Below are 14574 nucleotides of genomic sequence, written 5' to 3'. Positions count from 1 at the left end.
TGTAGTATATGGAGGGGGTGTAGTGATGTAGTATATTGGGTAGAACTGAGGTAATTATATTAGTCCGGCCCTCTAAACCAATCCCAATTTCTCATGCGGCCCCATGGGAAAATTAATTGCCCACCCCTGCCCTACACTGTATGAGAAACCCCAAAGTAGTTCCCACAGTATAAGACAGCCCCCCACATTAGCTCCTATACTCCCCATAAGCTCCCACACTGTATAAGTGCCCCCCACACCAGTGGTATAACTATAGTCCGGTGCACCCTGGTGCAAGAGTTGGATCTGCCCCCCCCCATTCCCACCCCCCTGCATGTTAATGTCAGATGTATGGTCCTTGTAGCTTTCTAAATCCTATAAAGACATACGTGTTGCTCCCGCTTTATTATGTAGTAATGTCCCGCCTCCTAGTATACAGTATATGTCGCCATCCTGGTATATACAGTATATGCTCCCTAGCCTGGGCTCATCCTGGTATATATATATATATATATATATATATATATATATATAAAAGAAGGTGGCCCGATTCTAACGCATCGGGTGTTCTAGAATGTATTGTGTAGTTAATGTATGATTTTTGTTACATATATAGATATTGTTGTGTGTAGTTGCCAAATGTTTGTGTAGGGGCTGTAAATGTTCTGGGTGTTGTCTGGGTGTGTGAGAGTGGTGTTGTTTGTGTGTTGCGTTGTGTGTGTTGCATTGTTTGTGGAACGCTGTGTGTCTGTAGCGTTGTGTGTGTGTGTGTTGCGTGGTTTGTGTGGGTGTGTGTGTCTTTTGGGGGGAGGTATGTTTTGTGCAGTGTGTGTGTGTGTGTGTGTGTTGGAGGAGTAGTCCTGGGGGGAGAGGAGTATAATAGGAGGAGTAGTCCTGGGGAGAGGAGTATAAAAGGAGGAGTAGTCCTAAGGGGAGAGGAGTATAATAGGAGGAGTAGTCTTGGGGGGAGAGGAGTATAATAGGAGGAGGAGTCTTGGGGGGAGAGGAGTATAATAGGAGGAGTAGTCCTAAGGGGAGAGGAGTATAATAGGAGGAGTAGTCCTGGGGGGAGAGGAGTATAATAGGAGGAGTAGTCTTGGGGGGAGAGGAGGATAATAGGAGGAGTAGTCTTGGGGGGAGAGGAGTATAATAGGAGGAGTAGTCCTGGGGGGAGAGGAGTATAATAGGAGGAGTAGTCCTGGGGGGAGAGGAGTATAATAGGAGGAGTAGTCCTGGAGGGAGAGGAGTATAATAGGAGGCGTAGTCCTGCCTGGGGTGAGAGGAGGATAATAGGAGGAGTAGTCCTGGGGAGAGGAGTATAATAGGAGGAGTAGTCCTGGGGAGAGGAGTATAAAAGGAGGAGTAGTCCTAAGGGGAGAGGAGTATAATAGGAGGAGTAGTCCTGGGGGGAGAGGAGTATAATAGGAGGAGTAGTCTTGGGGGGAGAGGAGTATAATAGGAGGAGTAGTCCTGGGGTGAGAGGAGTATAATAGGAGGAGTAGTCCTGGAGGTGAGGAGTATAATAGGAGGAGTAGTCTTGGGGGGAGAGGAGTATAATAGGAGGAGTAGTCCTGGGGAGAGAGGAGTATAATAGGAGGAGTAGTCCTGGGGGAGAGGAGTATAATAGGAGGAGTAGTCCTGGGGGGAGAGGAGTATAATAGGAGGAGTAGTCTTGGGGGGAGAGGAGTATAATAGGAGGAGGAGTCCTGGGGGGAGAGGAGTATAATAGGAGGAGTAGTCCTGGGGAGAGAGGAGTATAATAGGAGTAGTAGTCCTGGGGGGAGAGGAGTATAATAGGAGGAGGAGTCCTGGGGGGAGAGGAGTATAATAGGAGGAGTAGTCCTGGGGAGAGAGGAGTATAATAGGAGGAGTAGTCCTGGGGAGAGAGGAGTATAATAGGAGGAGTAGTCCTGGGGAGAGAGGAGTATAATAGGAGGAGTAGTCCTGGAGGTGAGGAGTATAATAGGAGGAGTAGTCCTGGGGAGAGAGGAGTATAATAGGAGGAGTAGTCCTGGAGGTGAGGAGTATAATAGGAGGAGTAGTCCTGGGGAGAGGAGTATAATAGGAGGAGTAGTCCTGGGGGGAGAGGAGTATAATAGGAGGAGTAGTCCTGGGGGGAGAGGAGAATAATAGGAGGAGTAGTCCTGGGGGGAGGAGTATAATAGGAGGAGTAGTCCTGGGGGGAGAGGAGAATAATAGGAGGAGTAGTCCTGGGGAGAGAGGAGTATAATAGGAGGAGTAGTCCTGGGGGGAGAGGAGTATAATAGGAGGAGTAGTCCTGGGGTGAGAGGAGTATAATAGGAGGAGTAGTCCTGGAGGTGAGGAGTATAATAGGAGGAGGAGTCCTGGGGGGAGAGGAGAATAATAGGAGGAGTAGTCCTGGGGAGAGAGGAGTATAATAGGTGGAGTAGTCCTGGAGGTGAGGAGTATAATAGGAGGAGTAGTCCTGGGGAGAGAGGAGTATAATAGGTGGAGTAGTCCTGGAGGTGAGGAGTATAATAGGAGGAGTAGTCTTGGGGAGAGAGGAGTATAATAGGAGGAGGGTGGTATATATGTTTTGTGCCTACTTCGATAGATTTGATGTTCCTTGTGCCTGTTTTGTCCTGAGGAAGGGAGCAGAGACTCCTGAAATGCGTAGACCTGGAGTAAAGTGACATTAATCTCACAACGTTCATCAGTGGTCATTGGCACGGTATGAAAAGCCCGTCTCTATCTTTCTCTGTTATCTATTGATGGTACGCCACGGCCTGTACGTCAACAATCAATTTAAAGGGGTTCAGGCTCGTTGTTGCAATACATGGTTAGCTCAAAGTCCATAGAGCTTCTAATATGTAACTTAAGATTTTTTTCAGGCTGGCAGTCTGGGTAAGAAAGAGAAGGAAAAAGAATTGCTAAGGATATGAAAACCTAAGTACATAAGAGGAAACAAAAGTGAGGTATAGTTAGCAAAGCGATATAAGAGCATACCTGATGCAAACTGCAGGTGTATAGTGATATGATGGAAAAGACCCCAAAGGGGTATGGTACTGAAAAGAAAATGGGGATAATGAAATAATAAAGGGGAAGGGGAGAGTAGAACAGAGGATCACTGCACCGCCTCTCCAGGGTACCTACCAATTCCTGTGTGTGTGAGCGCCGGCCGTGTGCGTCTCGCAGTGGACATGTGTAGCCACGGTGAAGGTTTTAAACTGGCTTTTGATGGCGTCATTTCCGGTATTGTGAATCAGGAAGTGGACAGGTGGAACGCAATGTGACGTATGCGTTCCATCTGTCACATGACACCCGACGTCGCTCTGAATCTCGGAGCGGAACATCACTTCACGTTAAAGAAACCAGCAAATAATGCTGGAGACATAAATGATAAAGGTGAATAGAGCGCTGGCGCAAGGGGCATTACAAACATATGGTGTAAGTGAACTAATAAAGGTGAAGGGCTGTTCACCTGTTGATTATGGAGCAATGTACTTTAATGACCACCAGATGGCACTTTACATCTTTGTACTGCTCTGCCATGATATTATTGATGGTGTAATGTTCTTTACTGACCATCAGATAGCACTATAATTCTATGCAATCTTCTGACATGATGTTAATTATGGTGTATTATTCCATTCTGACCACCAAATAGCACTATATTGCTTGGCAATGTTATGACACTGTTAATTGTGGTGGAATGTACTTTAAGGACCACCAGATGGCACTAGAATTCTATTCAATGTTCTATTATAATATATACTAATGCGTAATGTTCTTTACTGGCCACCAGATGGCACTGTAATTTTTGCAATATTCTGCCATGATATTATTGATGGTGTAATGTTCTTTACGGACCACGAGATGGCACCAGAACTCTATGCAATGTTCTGACATGATATTAATTATTGTGTAATGATCTTTACTGACCACTAGATCGTACTGTAATTCTTTGTAATATTCTGACATGTGAAGATGGTGTAATATTCTTTACTGACCACCAGATGGTGCTAGACCTTTATGCAATGTTTTGCCATAATATTTACTGTGGTGTAAAAGTTCTTTACTGACCACCGGATGGCACTAAAATTCCATGCAATGTTCTGACACTATGGTAAATATGGTGTAATATTCTATACTGACCACCAGATAGCACTATATTTCTTGGCAATGTTATGACACTGTTTAGTATGGTATAATGTTTACTGACCACCAGATGGCACTAGAATTCTATGCAATGTTCTGCGATATTAATTAAGGTGTAATGTTATTTACTGGCCACCAGATGGTACTAGAATTCTATGCAATGTTCTGCGATATTATTAATTAAGGTGTAATGTTCTTTACTGGCCACCAGATGGTACTAGAATTCTATGCAATGTTCTGCGATATTATTAATTAAAGTGTAATGTTCTTTATTGGCCACCAGATGGCACTAGAATTCTATGCAATGTTCTGTGATATTATTAATTAAGGTGTAATGTTCTTTTATGGCCACCAGATGGCAATAGAATTCTATGCAATGTTCTGCGATATTATTAATTAAGGTGTAATGTTCTTTACTGGCCACCAGATGGCACTAGCATTCTATGCAATGTTCTGCGATATTAATTAAGGTGTAATGTTATTTACTGGCCACCAGATGGTACTAGAATTCTATGCAATGTTCTGCGATATTAATTAAGGTGTAATGTTCTTTACTGGCCACCAGATGGTACTAGAATTCTATGCAATGTTCTGCGATATTATTAATTAAGGTGTAATGTTCTTTACTGGCCACCAGATGGCACTAGAATTCTATGTAATGTTCTGTGATATTATTAATTAAGGTGTAATGTTCTTTTATGGCCACCAGATGGCAATAGAATTCTATGCAATGTTCTGCGATATTATTAATTAAGGTGTAATGTTCTTTACTGACCACCAGATGGTACTAGAATTCTATGCAATGTTCTGCGATATTAATTAAGGTGTAATGTTCTTTACTGGCCACCAGATGGTACTAGAATTCTATGCAATGTTCTGCGATATTAATTAAGGTGTAATGTTCTTTACTGGCCACCAGATGGTACTAGAATTCTATGCAATGTTCTGTGATATTATTAATTAAGGTGTAATGTTCTTTTATGGCCACCAGATGGCAATAGAATTCTATGCAATGTTCTGCGATATTATTAATTAAGGTGTAATGTTCTTTACTGGCCACCAGATGGCACTAGAATTCTATGCAATGTTCTGCGATATTATTAATTAAGGTATAATGTTCTTTACTGACCACCAGATGGTACTAGAATTCTATGCAATGTTCTGCGATATTATTAATTAAGGTGTAATGTTCTTTACTGACCACCAGATGGTACTAGAATTCTATGCAATGTTCTGCGATATTATTAATTAAGGTGTAATGTTCTTTACTGACCACCAGATGGTACTAGAATTCTATGCAATGTTCTGCGATATTATTAATTAAGGTGTAATGTTCTTTACTGACCACCAGATGGCACTAGAATTCTATGCAATGTTCTGCGATATTATTAATTAAGGTGTAATGTTCTTTACTGGCCATCAGATGGTACTAGAATTCTATGCAATGTTATGCGATATTATTAATTAAGGTGTAATGTTCTTTACTGGCCACCAGATGGTACTAGAATTCTATGCAATGTTCTGTGATATTATTAATTAAGGTGTAATGTTCTTTACTGGCCACCAGATGGTACTAGAATTCTATGCAATGTTCTGCGATATTATTAATTAAGGTGTAATGTTCTTTACTGGCCACCAGATGGCACTAGAATTCTATGCAATGTTCTGCGATATTATTAATTAAGGTGTAATGTTCTTTACTGGCCACCAGATGGCACTAGAATTCTATGCAATGTTCTGCGATATTATTAATTAAGGTGTAATGTTCTTTACTGGCCACCAGATGGTACTAGAATTCTATGCAATGTTCTGCGATATTATTAATTAAGGTGTAATGTTATTTACTGGCCACCAGATGGTACTAGAATTCTATGCAATGTTCTGTGATATTATTAATTAAGGTGTAATGTTCTTTACTGGCCACCAGATGGTACTAGAATTCTATGCAATGTTCTGCGATATTAATTAAGGTGTAATGTTATTTACTGGCCACCAGATGGTACTAGAATTCTATGCAATGTTCTGCGATATTATTAATTAAGGTGTAATGTTCTTTACTGGCCACCAGATGGCACTAGAATTCTATGCAATGTTCTGCGATATTATTAATTAAGGTGTAATGTTCTTTACTGGCCACCAGATGGTACTAGAATTCTATGCAATGTTCTGCGATATTATTAATTAAGGTGTAATGTTCTTTACTGGCCACCAGATGGTACTAGAATTCTATGCAATGTTATGCGATATTATTAAATAAGGTGTAATGTTCTTTAATGGCCACCAGATGGTACTAGAATTCTATGCAATGTTCTGCGATATTATTAATTAAGGTGTAATGTTCTTTACTGGCCACCAGATGGCACTAGAATTCTATGCAATGTTCTGCGATATTATTAATTAAGGTGTAATGTTCTTTACTGGCCACCAGAGGGCACTAGAATTCTATGCAATGTTCTGCGATATGTATTAATTAATGTGTAATGTTATTTACTGGCCACCAGATGGCACTAGAATTCTATGCAATGTTCTGCGATATTATTAATTAAGGTGTAATGTTATTTACTGGCCACCAGATGGTACTAGCATTCTATGCAATGTTCTGCGATATTATTAATTAAGGTGTAATGTTCTTTACTGGCCACCGGATGGTACTAGAATTCTATGCAATGTTCTGCGATATTATTAATTAAGGTGTAATGTTATTTACTGGCCACCAGATGGCACTAAAATTCTATGCAATGTTCTGCGATATTATTAATTAAGGTGTAATGTTATTTACTGGCCACCAGATGGTACTAGAATTCTATGCAATGTTCTGCGATATGTATTAATTAATGTGTAATGTTATTTACTGGCCACCAGATGGTACTAGCATTCTATGCAATGTTCTGCGATATTATTAATTAAGGTGTAATGTTATTTACTGGCCACCAGATGGTACTAGCATTCTATGCAATGTTCTGCGATATTATTAATTAAGGTGTAATGTTCTTTACTGGCCACCGGATGGTACTAGAATTCTATGCAATGTTCTGCGATATTATTAATTAAGGTGTAATGTTCTTTACTGGCCACCACATGGCACTAAAATTCTATGCAATGTTCTGCGATATTATTAATTAAGGTGTAATGTTATTTACTGGCCACCAGATGGTACTAGAATTCTATGCAATGTTCTGCGATAATATTAATTAAGGTGTAATGTTCTTTACTGGCCACCAGATGGCACTAGAATTCTATGCAATGTTCTGCGATATTATTAATTAAGGTGTAATGTTCTTTACTGGCCACCAGATGGTACTAGAATTCTATGCAATGTTCTGCGATATTATTAATTAAGGTGTAATGTTCTTTACTGGCCACCAGATGGTACTAGAATTCTATGCAATGTTCTGCGATATTATTAATTAAGGTGTAATGTTATTTACTGGCCACCAGATGGTACTAGCATTCTATGCAATGTTCTGCGATATTATTAATTAAGGTGTAATGTTCTTTACTGGCCACCAGATGGCACTAGAATTCTATGCAATGTTCTGCGATATTATTAATTAAGGTGTAATGTTCTTTACTGGCCACCAGATGGCAGTAGAATTCTATGCAATGTTCTGCGATATTATTAATTAAGGTGTAATGTTCTTTACTGGCCACCAGATGGCACTAAAATTCTATGCAATGTTCTGCGATATTATTAATTAAGGTGTAATGTTATTTACTGGCCACCAGATGGTACTAGAATTCTATGCAATGTTCTGCGATAATATTAATTAAGGTGTAATGTTCTTTACTGGCCACCAGATGGCACTAGAATTCTATGCAATGTTCTGCGATATTACTAATTAAGGTGTAATGTTATTTACTGGCCACCAGATGGTACTAGAATTCTATGCAATGTTCTGCGATAATATTAATTAAGGTGTAATGTTCTTTACTGGCCACCAGATGGCACTAGAATTCTATGCAATGTTCTGCGATATTATTAATTAAGGTGTAATGTTCTTTACTGGCCACCAGATGGCACTAAAATTCTATGCAATGTTCTACGATATTATTAATTAAGGTGTAATGTTCTTTACTGGCCACCAGAGGGCACTAGAATGCTATGCAATGTTCTGCGATATTATTAATTAAGGTGTAATGTTCTTTACTGGCCACCAGATGGTACTAGAATTCTATGCAATGTTCTGCGATATTATTAATTAAGGTGTAATGTTCTTTACTGGCCACCAGATGGTACTAGAATTCTATGCAATGTTCTGCGATATTATTAATTAAGGTGTAATGTTATTTACTGGCCACCAGATGGTACTAGCATTCTATGCAATGTTCTGCGATATTATTAATTAAGGTGTAATGTTCTTTACTGGCCACCAGATGGCACTAGAATTCTATGCAATGTTCTGCGATATTATTAATTAAGGTGTAATGTTCTTTACTGGCCACCAGATGGCACTAAAATTCTATGCAATGTTCTGCGATATTATTAATTAAGGTGTAATGTTCTTTACTGGCCACCAGATGGCACTAAAATTCTATGCAATGTTCTGCGATATTATTAATTAAGGTGTAATGTTATTTACTGGCCACCAGATGGTACTAGAATTCTATGCAATGTTCTGCGATAATATTAATTAAGGTGTAATGTTCTTTACTGGCCACCAGATGGCACTAGAATTCTATGCAATGTTCTGCGATATTATTAATTAAGGTGTAATGTTCTTTACTGGCCACCAGATGGCACTAGAATTCTATGCAATGTTCTGCGATATTATTAATTAAGGTGTAATGTTCTTTACTGGCCACCAGATGGCACTAAAATTCTATGCAATGTTCTGCGATATTATTAATTAAGGTGTAATGTTCTTTACTGGCCACCAGATGGCACTAAAATTCTATGCAATGTTCTGCGATATTATTAATTAAGGTGTAATGTTATTTACTGGCCACCAGATGGTACTAGAATTCTATGCAATGTTCTGCGATAATATTAATTAAGGTGTAATGTTCTTTACTGGCCACCAGATGGCACTAGAATTCTATGCAATGTTCTGCGATATTATTAATTAAGGTGTAATGTTCTTTACTGGCCACCAGATGGCACTAAAATTCTATGCAATGTTCTGCGATATTATTAATTAAGGTGTAATGTTCTTTACTGGCCACCAGATGGCACTAAAATTCTATGCAATGTTCTGCGATATTATTAATTAAGGTGTAATGTTATTTACTGGCCACCAGATGGTACTAGAATTCTATGCAATGTTCTGCGATAATATTAATTAAGGTGTAATGTTCTTTACTGTCCACCAGATGGCACTAGAATTCTATGCAATGTTCTGCGATATTATTAATTAAGGTGTAATGTTCTTTACTGGCCACCAGATGGCACTAGAATTCTATGCAATGTTCTGCGATATTATTAATTAAGGTTTAATGTTCTTTACTGGCCACCAGATGGCACTAAAATTCTATGCAATGTTCTACGATATTATTAATTAAGGTGTAATGTTCTTTACTGGCCACCAGATGGCACTAGAATTCTATGCAATGTTCTGCGATATTATTAATTGAGGTGTAATGTTCTTTACTGGCCACCAGATGGTACTAGAATTCTATGAAATGTTCTGCGATATTATTAATTAAGGTGTAATGTTATTTACTGGCCACCAGAGGGCACTAGAATTCTATGCAATGTTCTGCGATATTATTAATTAAGGTGTAATGTTCTTTACTGGCCACCAGATGGTACTAGAATTCTATGCAATGTTCTGCGATATTATTAATTAAGGTGTAATGTTATTTACTGGCCACCAGATGGTACTAGAATTCTATGCAATGTTCTGCGATATTATTAATTAAGGTGTAATGTTCTTTACTGGCCACCAGATGGCACTAGAATTCTATGCAATGTTCTGCGATATTATTAATTAAGGTGTAATGTTCTTTACTGGCCACCAGATGGCACTAAAATTCTATGCAATGTTCTGCGATATTATTAATTAAGGTGTAATGTTATTTACTGGCCACCAGATGGTACTAGCATTCTATGCAATGTTCTGCGATATTATTAATTAAGGTGTAATGTTCTTTACTGGCCACCAGATGGTACTAGAATTCTATGCAATGTTCTGCGATATTATTAATTAAGGTGTAATGTTATTTACTGGCCACCAGATGGCACTAGAATTCTATGCAATGTTCTGCGATATTATTAAGTAAAGTGTAATGTTCTTTACTGGCCACCAGATGTCACTAGAATTCTATGCAATGTTCTGCGATATTATTAATTAAGGTGTAATGTTCTTTACTGGCCACCAGATGGCACTAGAATTCTATGTAATGTTCTGCGATATTATTAATTAAGGTGTAATGTTCTTTACTGGCCACCAGATGGCACTAGAATTCTATGCAATGTTCTGCGATATTATTAATTAAGGTGTAATGTTCTTTACTGGCCACCAGATGGCACTAAAATTCTATGCAATGTTCTGCGATATTATTAGTTAAGGTGTAATGTTCTTTTCTGGCCACCAGATGGTACTAGCATTCTATGCAATGTTCTGCGATATTATTAATTAAGGTGTAATGTTCTTTACTGGCCACCAGATGGCACTAAAATTCTATGCAATGTTCTGCGATATTATTAATTAAGGTGTAATGTTATTTACTGGCCACCAGATGGTACTAGAATTCTATGCAATGTTCTGTGATATTATTAATTAAGGTGTAATGTTCTTTACTGACCACCAGATGGTACTAGAATTCTATGCAATGTTCTGCTATATTATTAAATAAGGTGTAATGTTCTTTACTGGCCACCAAATGGCACTAAAATTCTATGCAATGTTCTGCGCTATTATTAATTAAGGTGTAATGTTATTTACTGGCCACCAGATGGTACTAGAATTCTATGCAATGTTCTGCGATATTATTAATTAAGGTGTAATGTTCTTTACTGGCCACCAGATGGCACTAGAATTCTATGCAATGTTCTGCGATATTATTAATTAAGGTGTAATGTTCTTTACTGGCCACCAGATGGTACTAGAATTCTATGCAATGTTCTGCGATATTATTAATTAAGGTGTAATGTTCTTTACTGGCCACCAGATGGTACTAAAATTTTATGTAATGTTCTGCGATATTATTAATTAAGGTGTAATGTTCTTTACTGGCCACCAGATGGTACTAGCATTCTATGCAATGTTCTGCGATATTATTAATTAAGGTGTAATGTTATTTACTGGCCACCAGATGGTACTAGAATTCTATGCAATGATATGCGATATTATTAATTAAGGTGTAATGTTCTTTACTGGCCACCAGATGGCACTAAAATTCTATGCAATGTTCTGCGATATTATTAATTAAGGTGTAATGTTCTTTACTGGCCACCAGATGGCACTAGAATTCTATGCAATGTTCTGTGATATTATTAATTAAGGTGTAATGTTCTTTACTGGCCACCAGATGGCACTAGAATTCTATGCAATGTTCTGCGGTATTATTAATTAAGGTGTAATGTTCTTTACTGGCCACCAGATGGTACTAGAATTCTATGCAATGTTCTGCGGTATTATTAATTAAGGTGTAATGTTCTTTACTGGCCACCAGATGGCACTAGAATTCTATGCAATGTTCTGCGATATTATTAATTAAGGTGTAATGTTCTTTACTGGCCACCAGATGGCACTAAAATTCTATGCAATGTTCTGCGATATTATTAATTAAGGTGTAATGTTCTTTACTGATGGTACTAGAATTCTATGCAATGTTCTGTGATATTATTAATTAAGGTGTAATGTTCTTTACTGGCCACCAGATGGTACTAGAATTCTATGCAATGTTCTGCGGTATTATTAATTAAGGTGTAATGTTCTTTACTGGCCACCAGATGGCACTAGAATTCTATGCAATGTTCTGCGATATTATTAATTAAGGTGTAATGTTCTTTACTGGCCACCAGATGGCACTAAAATTCTATGCAATGTTCTGCGATATTATTAATTAAGGTGTAATGTTCTTTACTGATGGTACTAGAATTCTATGCAATGTTCTGTGATATTATTAATTAAGGTGTAATGTTCTTTACTGGCCACCAAATGGCACTAGAATTCTATGCAATGTTCTGCGATATTATTAATTAAGGTGTAATGTTCTTTACTGGCCACCAGATGGCACTAGAATTCTATGCAATGTTCTGCGATATTATTAATTAAGGTGTAATGTTATTTACTGGCCACCAGATGGTACTAGCATTCTATGCAATGTTCTGCGATATTATTAATTAAGGTGTAATGTTCTTTACTGGCCACCAGATGGTACTAGAATTCTATGCAATGTTCTGCGATATTATTAATTAAGGTGTAATGTTCTTTACTGGCCACCAGATGGCACTAAAATTCTATGCAATGTTCTGCGATATTATTAATTAAGGTGTAATGTTCTTTACTGGCCACCAGATGGTACTAGAATTCTATGCAATGTTCTGTGATATTATTAATTAAGGTGTAATGTTCTTTACTGGCCACCAGATGGCACTAGAATTCTATGCAATGTTCTGTGATATTATTAATTAAGGTGTAATGTTCTTTACTGGCCACCAGATGGCAGTAGAATTCTATGCAATGTTCTGCGATATTATTAATTAAGGTGTAATGTTCTTTACTGGCCACCAGATGGCACTAAAATTCTATGCAATGTTCTGCGATATTATTAATTAAGGTGTAATGTTCTTTACTGGCCACCAGATGGTACTAGAAATCTATGCAATGTTCTGCGATATTATTAATTAAGGTGTAATGTTCTTTACTGGCCACCAGATGGTTCTAGCATTCTGTGTAATGTTCTGCGATATTATTAATTAAGGTGTAATGTTATTTACTGGCCACCAGATGGTACTAGAATTCTATGCAATGTTCTGCGATATTATTAATTAAGGTGTAATGTTCTTTACTGGCCACCAGATGGCACTAGAATTCTATTCAATGTTCTGCGATATTATTAATTAAGGTGTAATGTTCTTTATTGGCCACCAGATGGCACTAGAATTCTATGCAATGTTCTGCGATATTATTAATTAAAGTGTAATGTTCTTTATTGGCCACCAGATGGCACTAAAATTCTATGCAATGTTCTGCGATATTATTAATTAAGGTGTAATGTTATTTACTGGCCACCAGATGGTACTAGAATTCTATGCAATGTTCTGTGATATTATTAATTAAGGTGTAATGTTCTTTACTGACCACCAGATGGTACTAGAATTCTATGCAATGTTCTGCGATATTATTAATTAAGGTGTAATGTTCTTTACTGGCCACCAGATGGCACTAAAATTCTATGCAATGTTCTGCGATATTATTAATTAAGGTGTAATGTTATTTACTGGCCACCAGATGGCAGTAGAATTCTATGCAATGTTCTGCGATATTATTAATTAAGGTGTAATGTTATTTACTGGCCACCAGATGGTACTAGAATTCTATGCAATGTTCTGCGATATTATTAATTAAGGTGTAATGTTCTTTACTGGCCACCAGATGGCACTAAAATTCTATGCAATGTTCTGCGATATTATTAATTAAGGTGTAATGTTATTTACTGGCCACCAGATGGTACTAGAATTCTATGCAATGTTCTGTGATATTATTAATTAAGGTGTAATGTTCTTTACTGACCACCAGATGGTACTAGAATTCTATGCAATGTTCTGCGATATTATTAATTAAGGTGTAATGTTCTTTACTGGCCACCAGATGGTACTAGAATTCTATGCAATGTTCTGCGATATTATTAAATAAGGTGTAATGTTCTTTACTGGCCACCAGATGGCACTAAAATTCTATGCAATGTTCTGCGCTATTATTAATTAAGGTGTAATGTTATTTACTGGCCACCAGATGGTACTAGAATTCTATGCAATGTTCTGCGATATTATTAATTAAGGTGTAATGTTCTTTACTGGCCACCAGATGGCACTAGAATTCTATGCAATGTTCTGCGATATTATTAATTAAGGTGTAATGTTCTTTACTGGCCACCACATGGTACTAGAATTCTATGCAATGTTCTGCGATATTATTAATTAAGGTGTAATGTTCTTTACTGGCCACCAGATGGTACTAAAATTTTATGTAATGTTCTGCGATATTATTAATTAAGGTGTAATGTTCTTTACTGGCCACCAGATGGTACTAGCATTCTATGCAATGTTCTGCGATATTATTAATTAAGGTGTAATGTTCTTTACTGGCCACCAGATGGCACTAGAATTCTATGCAATGTTCTGCGATATTATTAATTAAGGTGTAATGTTCTTTACTGGCCACCAGATGGCACTAGAATTCTATGCAATGTTTTGCGGTATTATTAATTAAGGTGTAATGTTCTTTACTGGCCACCAGATGGTACTAGAATTCTATGCAATGTTCTGCGGTATTATTAATTAAGGTGTAATGTTCTTTACTGGCCACC

The sequence above is a fragment of the Anomaloglossus baeobatrachus genome, chromosome 1 (genome assembly GCF_048569485.1).
Source record: "Anomaloglossus baeobatrachus isolate aAnoBae1 chromosome 1, aAnoBae1.hap1, whole genome shotgun sequence".
Classification (NCBI taxonomy): domain Eukaryota; kingdom Metazoa; phylum Chordata; class Amphibia; order Anura; family Aromobatidae; genus Anomaloglossus; species Anomaloglossus baeobatrachus.
This window is presented reverse-complemented; position numbering follows the sequence as displayed.